This window comes from Fukomys damarensis, unplaced genomic scaffold, assembly GCF_012274545.1.
Source record: "Fukomys damarensis isolate Sample0158 unplaced genomic scaffold, DMR_v1.0_HiC HiC_scaffold_19, whole genome shotgun sequence".
NCBI lineage: Eukaryota > Metazoa > Chordata > Mammalia > Rodentia > Bathyergidae > Fukomys > Fukomys damarensis.
Window position 1 is genome coordinate 27,304,356 of NW_022900931.1, and position 10,043 is coordinate 27,314,398.

General features: G+C 44.6%; 1 long non-coding RNA gene across 1 annotated transcript; it reads right to left on the reverse strand.

Annotated features, from left to right (window-relative positions):
• Positions 1-4,714: 4,714 nt before the first annotated feature.
• On the reverse strand, positions 4,715-9,480 carry LOC117286837. Its single transcript, XR_004517936.1, has 3 exons — positions 9,413-9,480; positions 9,194-9,309; positions 4,715-4,781 (listed from the first exon to the last, which is right to left on the reverse strand). It is a non-coding gene; the product is annotated as an uncharacterized LOC117286837 (long non-coding RNA).
• Positions 9,481-10,043: the final 563 nt, after the last annotated feature.

Here is a 10,043-nt window from a genome sequence, read left to right on the forward strand (position 1 = left end):
CCCATCCCTCCGCTCTGGTCCACGCGGGGATCGCGGCTCGGCGGAGGCTTTGGGTAGGCACGGGCTTGCGGGTTGGCCCGGGCGGTGCAGTCGTCCCGGGGTGGAACCAGTTAAGTTCCTCCTCCAGAGTCAGACCCCAGCATTGCTTTCAGAACGTAAAAGTGCTTGTTCTCTCTCCTCCGGATTAATACCCGGCCTTTCTTTTACGAACAATGAGTTCTCCTGTGTGATCTCCTCCTTTCCAAATGACACTGCCCTTTTCCCACCTCCCACCTACACGTTCGTGCCCTTCCACCCAGTAACTACTTCTGTACTACTGCCTTATTGCACAAAGGAAATCCCCAAGAAGAAATGAATGTAAAGCTCGTCCCAGGGCTACTCTCAAATCCCTGGAATTCGTTCCTGTCCTGCTGGGGTTTAGAGTGGGCTGGGACTGAACACTCCGCACCTAATAAACGGGGCTTCCAGGCCCTCCTGTTTCTCCGGTGCTGCTGCACCCCTCTTCCATAAGCCTGCTCCCTCCCTGCGGGGCCCTTGCCTCCCAGCTTCCCAGAGCGCTCCTATTCCGCCCTTGGAGATCGCTTTGCCAAAAGAGATTCAGACTACATAGTCCCAGGACCCTCAATTCAGCGGTCTTGTGGGGCCGGACACTAGTTCCCGGCTGCCCCTCCAAGAAATTGGAAGAGAGTTGTTGGATTAGCTCAGCATTCCGGAGGGAGAAGCTCCACTGGTGAGGGTCTGAGGATATTAATTCACTCAGTACATACTTGCCCTCCCCCGTAGGAGCCCAGACAGTTTTAGCACCTGAGACTTGGGAATAACAGATACAGGAGGAAGTCTGGAGCCCTGGGGAGCTCACATTCTGATGGAGATAGAGACATTAAACAAGCCACCTATTAGAATATCAGGTAAAGAAAAGTAAGAAGGGCTAAAGAATGACACACAGATTTGCCTCTCTACGGAGGTATCATTTGAACAAAATACCCCAAGGAGAGTAACAGTCACGAATAGGAAGATCAGACACAAACACAAAGGTCCCAGAGCAAGAGCCAATTCAGTATACTGAGGAATGACAGATCAGTATGGGTAGAAATATGTCACCGAGGAAATATAGAAGTGGACAGGAAGGTAAGCAGAGGCCAGGTGAGGCACATCCTCTTAGCCAGCAGGAAGAAAATTTCAATTCATTTTGAGTACAGTGGGAAGATACTGAAGGACTTGCATCAGTGTAATTGAACATAATTTGGATTTTGGAGACGGCTGTGGCTGTGCGCACATTTGAAGTTACCAAGTGGCTTAGGCAGTGAGTTCTGGGTGGGAGCCTGCGGAGTAGTGTTTGAAATGAGGCTCCAGATGGAAAGGCTGGGTCTGCGAGGGGAGAGGAACCTTCATCAGGCTCTCTTGGGCATGGCCTTCATCACCACATGGCTGCTGCCATGCCCTGGAGGAGTTCTTGGACACTTCCTCCCACCTGCCTGGGAGCTACACAAAGTCCGGGCCCTGTGCACGTCCACCACGATGGGCTGCAGTCTCTCCGGGGCAGGTGCTCCTGGAAGAGCCAACTCCAAGGGCAGCTGTGCTCGCCCCTAGGATCTGGGTTCCTCCAGACTGCAGTGAGCCTTACAGCTCTGGGTGCAGTAGTTCATAGGAGGCTCCCCAGGGAGGGAACAAGCCAGGATGAGCTCCCAGAGATCTCCTTTCCCACCCTTACTCTCCTCGTGGCAAGCAAACCACTTGCTGTCATGACAGGTCATGGCTCTGCTCAGAAAGCAGGGACCACCAGCTTGTAACTTGTCACCTTCAATCTTCAAGCTGGCCCTATTGTTTCCTGTCTCATTTCCCTGTTCCCTTATGCTCACTACCTTAGTTCACACCTGGTACAAAGCCATCAATTAGTACGTAAGCCCTGTCTCAGATTCTGTTTTCTAAAGAAGTTGAGCTAAAACCAGGGGATCAAACCTCCAGTGTGGGGTGTTAAGATTGAGGTTTGAAATCAATACAAATAAGGGTTTTGTATGTGTACATTGAAAGCGCAGAGAAGAGGTTAGGTAGGCCAAGGTTCCCATCCTCAGCCCTGCTAGCATTTGAACAAGTTACTGCTGTGCTGTGGAGGGCTGTCCTGTACACTGAAGAATGCTTCAGAGCATCCTGGTCTCTGTTCCAGAGACACCAGTAGCACCAGTGCCCAGCTGTGCCAACCAAAAATATCTCCAGGCACCACCCAAATCACCTGGACAGCCATTAGGGTGGATGTTGTGGTCAGATCTAAGGCGTGCCCCAGATTCCCCTGAGTGCAGAAGGCCATTGGATAATGGGCCGCCATCGCTAACTTTCTGTTGGGAGGGGGTCTGGCTGGAGACCGAAGCTGGTGGGGGGGCACCTGCTTTCTCACTTTGCTCGCTGGCTGCCAGGCAATGAGCAGCTTTCCTTCACCCTGACCCTTCTGCCAGGCCATTTCTGCACTGAAATCGCCAAAATAAGCCTGTCCTCCTTTAAGTTGCAGGTGTGGGGTATTGTGTTTCAGTGACAAAGAAGGTGACTAAGACTGGAGGAGAGCACTTGAACACCAAGGTAGAAGGAGAAGAGGAAATACTCAGAGCTTGTGCTTCATGATGGGAGGCCAGAAAGAGAAGGAAGAGCCTGCAAAGGAACCAAGAGGGAGCAGCTGGCAAGGTAAGAAAATCGGGAGAACGCAGGGGCTATAGTGCAAAACGGGTAGATCAGCTGGGGTGAGCACTGCTAACAGGATGCAAAGAAGGAGAAATTTTAAATTGACTGTCAGATTTAGAAAAAAAGGAGTTGTCTTAGTTTTCTTCACATTGCTAGGACAAAATACCTGACACGCACAAGTTGAAGGAAGAGGTTTCTTTTGACACAGTGTGTGGAGGTTTCACTCCGTAATGGGCTGGCTCCTAGACTGGGCAACACAGCAAAGGGGCATCACAGAGGAGAAACAGCTTCTAGTATGGCAGACAGGAAGCAGAGAGAGATGAAGGGAGGAGGGAGGGAGATGAACCCTTGCAGGCCTCACCGCAGTGACCCATTTCCCCAACCCAGCTTCACCTCCCAAAATCGCACTTAGCTATAGATGTAAACTCATCAGTGGACTAATCCAGCGATGAGTTATCATGTGCCCAGGATCCAGTCACCTCCCACAAGGCCCCCTACTGACAGAGAAGGAAGGCTGTACAATAAGACAGGCCCTTGTCTTGCCTCCATTTTTTTTCCCCACAGAATATTTTGTTGTGGAATGTAAGTTTGTGCTGCTGGGCTCCTGTCCATTATATCAAGATGGTTTGTGGCTCTTTGAACTGTGTGAGCTTTCAGGAAGGTACTGTTAAGTTCCACCCCCTCTCAGGAATATTCTGTAACTCCACCCCTTTACTTCAGGAATGTTCTGTAACTCCTCAGTTTGCGCCCAAATGTTCTGTTAAACTCCACCCCCTCACAAGAAGGTTCTGTTAAGCTCTGCCCTCTCTCAGGAATGTTCTGTAACCTCAACCCTCTGCTTCAGGAATGTTCTGTAGCTCCGCCCCTGCCTCAGTGAGCATGCTTGACTACCATATAGATCCCTATATAAGGAATCACTTGTTTCTAGAAGAGCACTCAGACTCTTCTGAGCACACTGGGGGCTTGCTGTTGTCTTTTTTTTTTCCCCCTCGTCTCTTCAACTGACCACCAGATTCTCCAGCTTTCAAATTGTAAGAGCTGTGTTCCAGAGCCATCACATTGAGCTGTAAAGCTCAGCCATGCTTCTGAGCTGTGACACTGAGCTGTCACAGTTGCCTATAGCACTGAGCTGCTCTGCTCTGCTGCAACTCTGAGTATGGGAGGCTTTGGGGAAAATCTAGATATAAACCATAACAAGAGTGGAAAAGAGACTGAGGGAGAACTGATGTTAGTGGTTAAAAACAATTTAAGACTTGGTGTCAAGGGGAGCAGAACAGTGGAGTAGATTAAAGACAGATGAGAGTAAGAATATGTTTTTTAAAGGTGAAAGCTATGTTTATATGCTAATGGAAAAGATTCAGTAGAAAAGGGAAAATTGTTGATGTAGTAAAAAGAGGGAAAAATGAGAGCAATGTTCTTGAAGAAGCAAGAAAAAGGAAAGAAAGAAAGAGAGAAAGAAATATAAGATCCACAAGAAAGGACTGACCTTGGAAAGGGACAGTTATTCTACAGAAAGGGAGAGGAAACAATTACCAAATAGATACAGTAGGTGGACAGATGTCGCTGGGAGCTTGTAGACATTATTTATTTCCATCAGAGAATTTTCTCAGGAAAAGAGGAAGCAATGTCATCAGCTAAAAGAAAAGACAGGGAAAGAGATCTCAGAAATGAGCTGGAACTGCAAATACCCACCTGGGAAATGGGAAAGCCAGTGGACTAGGGGGCCTGCCCAGCAGTATCGGGTCACTTCCAGGCTTAGATTCAAATTGTGATGGAGTTAGTCCTGGTGGTGACCTTTTATGGAACCAGATAAGTAATTTGAAACATACCATTATTCTTGGAATCGGTTTCCTCAGTGTTATCCCTGGACATGGCGTCACCAGGCAGGACACACACATGCTGATTCACCTCTGTAAGGCACCACAGGAGGCAGTGGTGGTCTTGCAAGGTTGACTGTAATCATGAAAAGTATCTCAGAACCACTAGGAATTAAGACGGAGAGTTCAATTCCATGACATTAGATGACAGTGAGTGACGTTGGCTGCTTACATAGAGTGGGGTCCCCTTGCTGCCGTTGTGAGCAGGCCTTGGAGTGGGAAGATTCTGGGGCCCTGAAATTGAACATGCATTTTTGTTTGTACAAGTCTGTGACCTCATTTCTGAGGACAAATCCATGAGTAATTTTATCACAAATTCAGAAGGAGATTGCCCTGGGACAGTTGAAAGCCAGATTCTCAGATCAGAGGTGAATTTTGATTCTGTCACCGATCTTGGGTAAGTCATGTCACCAGTTAATAATCGCATCCCCATGTTCATCAAGGAGGAGATAAAATTTTGCCTGTGTAAATGTAATACCAATCCATGGTAAGAGTGTAATACAAGTCAAATTCTGATCTGTGCCCAACACAGAGTTAACACCCAATGAAATACCAGCTTCAATAAAGAAGAAAATAAAGAACGGCTAAAAAGGTCAAGAATTAGTACATTAGGTACATCTTTAGTTAACACTCACAGAGACAAAAACAATCCCTAAATATTCAGAAATTGGAGAAAAGAACATATGTTACCTTACCATATGTTGCCTTACATATGATGCCTTACCATCATGGATGTTTACAGGCAACTTCAAAATTCAAGCAGATCGGGATAATCCCTTTTGTTTTGTTACCATAATGTGTATTATATACATAGCAGCATTGGGGAGCAAATGGGGCAGAATGATGATCTTTTAGAAAGGGAAAATGAATGAGGTAAATCCTGGGATCACCCTGGCTCTCTACCTAGAAGTACTTTCCAGAAGTTATGCAGAGATGGAACCCAGGCAGAATCTGGTAATCACACTGAGTCTGGGAGGTGAAGAGACTGAAAGTCTTGAGACAAAGCACTGCAGAGAAAGGAGCTGCACAGAGAAAAGGCACCAGACACCTACAAGGCTCCTCCTTTGAGTCAGTTGCTGAATCCTAAACTGTACATATGTAGGGTAAGACTTTTTGAAGCCAAAGTCTGTAATTAAGTGGTGCAGTTCATTCTACTGAGAGGCTCATAGGACCTTCTCAATAGAGAAAGGAAAGCTATTTGACAAAATTCAATGCATGCTTAATATCAAAACAAACAAACCTTTGGCACCCTAGGAAGAGAAGGAACTTTCTCAACCTGAGAGATGACATGTACAGAAACAAACCACAGCGAGTATCATGCAGATGATCACAAGCCTGGACATTTCTCTTCCAGGATCAAGAAAAAGGAAGGTGTATGCAGCCTTGTTGCTTCTAGTCAACATTGCTTCCGAGGCGCTAGCCAGTTCAATAAAGCAATAAAAGGCATACACATTTGAAAAGAAGTAAAACTGTCTTTATTCATCGGTGGCACAATTGTGTATGTGATAAATCCTAAGGAACTTACAAAAAAGCAACCATAAATATTAAGTGACTTTAACAAAGCCAAAAGTAGGGGATGAATGTATAAAAATCAGTTGTATCTCTGTCATTTTTGATTGCATCAAAACCATAAAATATTTATGTTGCAACAAAATATGTTAGATGTAAGACCCGTACATAGAAGACTATAGAATGCTGCTAAGAGAAATGAAAGAACACTTCAATAAATGGGAAGGTATACCACGATTATGGACTGCAAGATTCAATATTGTTATGACATTGATTCTTCCCAAACTGATCTAACAGTTCAACATAACCGCAATCAAAATGTCAGCAGCCTTAATGAAAAGATGGAAATAAAGTGTTTGTAGATGGGGAGGGGAGGAGGGGGTGAAGGGAGGGCAGGGGTAAGGGGAAAACACGAGAATCAAGACTTGTCATGTAGAGGTACAAGATCCCAACAATGAATGTAACTGTACTGTATCCCTAAAATGTACCAATAAACTCAATTAAAGCTGAAAAAAAAATGTCAGCAGCCTTGCTTACAGAAATTGTAATATAGATAAAAGATGCCTTTAAAACAATTTTAGAGTTGGTACTATCTCGTTTTCAGTCCTAAATAAAATAAAGCTACAATAATCAAGAAGGTGTAGTACTGGTATAAGGAAAGATATGTAAATCCATAAAACATAATAGAGTCCAGAAATAGACCCCTTGGGCATGGTCAGCTGACTGTAATGAAAGGTGTCAAGGTAATTCAATGCAGAAAAGGCAATCTTCATAAACCTTCACATTTATCTCAACTCACACACAAAAAATTTCAAAATGGATCATTGTCCCAACTGTAAAAACTAAAAACTATATGACTTCTAGAAGAAAACACAGGAGAAAATATTTACAATTGGGAATGCAAACACATAAACCATAAAAGAAAACTTTGAGGCATTGAACTTCATAAGACTGTAAAACTTCTGCTCTTCCAGTGACTCTGTTAAGAAAATGAAAAGGCAAGTGACAGACTGGGAAAAAATATTCACAATATGTGTGCCTGGCATTGATTCATTCAGACACAGAAGTGAACCTTACAACTCAATAAGAAGGCAAACACCACAGTGAAAAATGGATAGAATATTCACACAGACACTGGACCAGATGACATATACTGTAGGATTCCATCCACATGAAACTCTAGGAAAAGCAAACAGATGAGTGCTTCCTCACACTGGGGCTGAAGGAGGTAACAAAAGAATGTGACAGAATTGGGAAGCCCTACACCTTGTGTGTGGAGGGGATGTGTGGGTATCTAACTTAGCTGAGGCTCACAGGAAAGTGTGCCAGAAGAAGTGGGGGTGCCTTCAATGCTAAATAAACTATTCATCTAAATAAAATTTATTTAGAAATACTTCATGACATCAATAACTTTGAATTACTTTGAGCTGATAGAAGTTTAGAAGCCAATAATTTTCAAGAGCTTAAACTGTGAAGAAAGAAACTATAAAAGAAAATTCTTTGAGTTGTCATTGAAAAGAAGAATAACATGTTAGTGTGAAGGGCTGAAGGAATATTCTGATCTGTGCCCGACATAAAGTTAATGCTTGATCAAGTACTAGCTTCAAACAGAAAAAAATGAAGGGGCTGGGGATTTAGCTCAGAGGTTTGGTGGCCTGCCTTGCAAGCACAAAGAAGCGCGTTCAACCCCCGATACCAAAAAAAAAAAAAAAAAAAAATGAAGAGAGACCAAAAAGGTCAACAACTAGTACCTCCAGACCCTTTGGGCATTCTCAGATTTTAGAAAGTGATGTCATTTAGAAATTTATTTTTTAAAATATTGAGTGTCTGTGCTGCCCCAGTCACTGGGTAATACATCAAAGACCAAGCTGGGTCACTGAACTCAAGGTTAACTCTAGTCCTGAAAACCAAGAAGGAAAGAGGTTACCCAATGAGATGTGACGAACACTTCCAGGACAGGCGCAGGTGTGTCGGGAAGAGTGGCCCCAGCCAAGCCTTGGAGTCAGGGAGGATTCTCAGCGGCAATAAGAAGGCAATGAGTAGAAGGAGTCCTGCAAGTTGAGGACATGGAAGGTCTCCTGGACCAAAGAAGACAGCAGCACTCTTGAGAGGCCCTGGATGTGCAGTGAATGGGTAGCATGACAAGAAGACCCAGAGCCAGAGGGCCCACTGTGAGGAGATGAATGGCAAAGGATGGGGCCAGAGAGATCGAATCAGCAGGAGGCAGGTCAAAATGGCATCAAAAACCATAAAATGCCAAGTGTATCAAAATATCTTATATGCACAACCTGCACATGGAAAACTATTACTGACTGGATTAAGGAAATCCCTGTGAGTGACAGTAGTGGGCCCCAATGGCTTCCCTCTTTCCCAGTTCTCTCTTTTTTCTCCCAAACCACTCCCTTCCACAGACCCATGTTCCAGAAGAGAAGCCCACAGCCAGGGATCTCCTTCCTGAGCTGACTTGGGACCCAATTATGGCCAAGGAGATCTGAGCCTTCAGGGACAGGTTTCCTGGGTGATAAGAGAAAGCCATAGAAAGACTGCTTTCTTCCCTGGATGAGTCATTGCTGCACCCATCCTGTCACCAGCGTGAATGATTAAGCCAACAATGACGATGTCACAGCAGATAGAAAGGAAAAGCTCCTGAATCTGGTGATGTCACTGGGCTGCTGAGTCAATCAGCTATGATGCTTCCTTACTATGCATAGAGCTGTTGGCAAATTCAATAACTTCCCTCACTGTTCAGCTCGAGTTGAACAAATTCATAAACAAATTCTCATTAAAAAGTGTAAGCAGACTTACTAAATGCTATGGACAATATTGGGGAAATTGTCAGCGAGGTACAAGTCTGGCTGGGACAAGTGCACTGCTCATATGTCTCCTAGCACACTAGTAGAGGCCTAACTTGTGCGTTGAGCCTTGTCTATGTCTATCTTCGGCCTCGCCCATCCCCCCAGTAGGATGCCTCCATCGCCTGTCCAAGGGCACTCCAATAACAAATCCTGTTAAGCCAAATATATTATCCCCCTTTGCCACTCCCTCTTTCAAAACTTTATAATTGCTGGATGAACTTATTAAAAGTGGAATAGTTCCAGAAACCTCCCCAGAGTCTGCTTGGTGATTTCGCGTCTTACCCTCTGAGTCCGAGTTCCTGAACCTTGTTCATGAATGAAAACCACAGGCAATTATTTTGATGAAGGTGCTTAGGTCAATTAGAACTCTTTCTGATGAAAATTGTGATCTGGAATGACTGAAACAGAAGAAAACAAAAATATTTACTAGCTAAAACAACTGAAATAGGTATGAAGCTTCAGAAAAGTTTTTATCCAGTTCTCAGTACTGTGGTGCCTTACTTCACAAACTTAATTTGTTCCACAATTTTAGCAGAGATGGTTTGTGTGGGAGAAATGACTGTGGTCTGGTTTGTCACTTGATGCAGAGTTTGCAAACAGAAACAAAATTGTGCCAAATGCTACTGTTTGTGAGCCAAATTGTTTGCAAACAAAAGCGTTCATGGACCTAGATACCTATGACCTAGGACTTATTATTTGCCCTTCTCCATTTCATAGTAGCTGTTCCCAAGACAGCTACTATGATTCCACTGCCTGCCTCACAAGTGCAAGGTCCCAAGTTTGATTCCCAGTACAATAAATAAATAAATAAATAAATAAAGACCAAGGCAGCTACCAGCCACTCCTGATGCTGTGTACCCCATGGGGTAACAAGTAGGTTCGCGTCTGTCATGGGTCAACCATGGTTTTAGAACTGGTTCTCAGTGACCTTGACTGGCCTGACTTGGGGTCCTGGCTCATCCCTGAACCAACACTGCATCCAGAAAGATGGGGAGTCCTGATTAGATGAAGGAGATCGAGATTCATTTCTGGAAACAGGAGATTCATTTCCTCTCTCCCAAATTCTGAGGTTGGAAAGGATAACAGAGCACTGTTGGAGATGATAACAGAGGCCAGCATGCAAAGGCAGTGA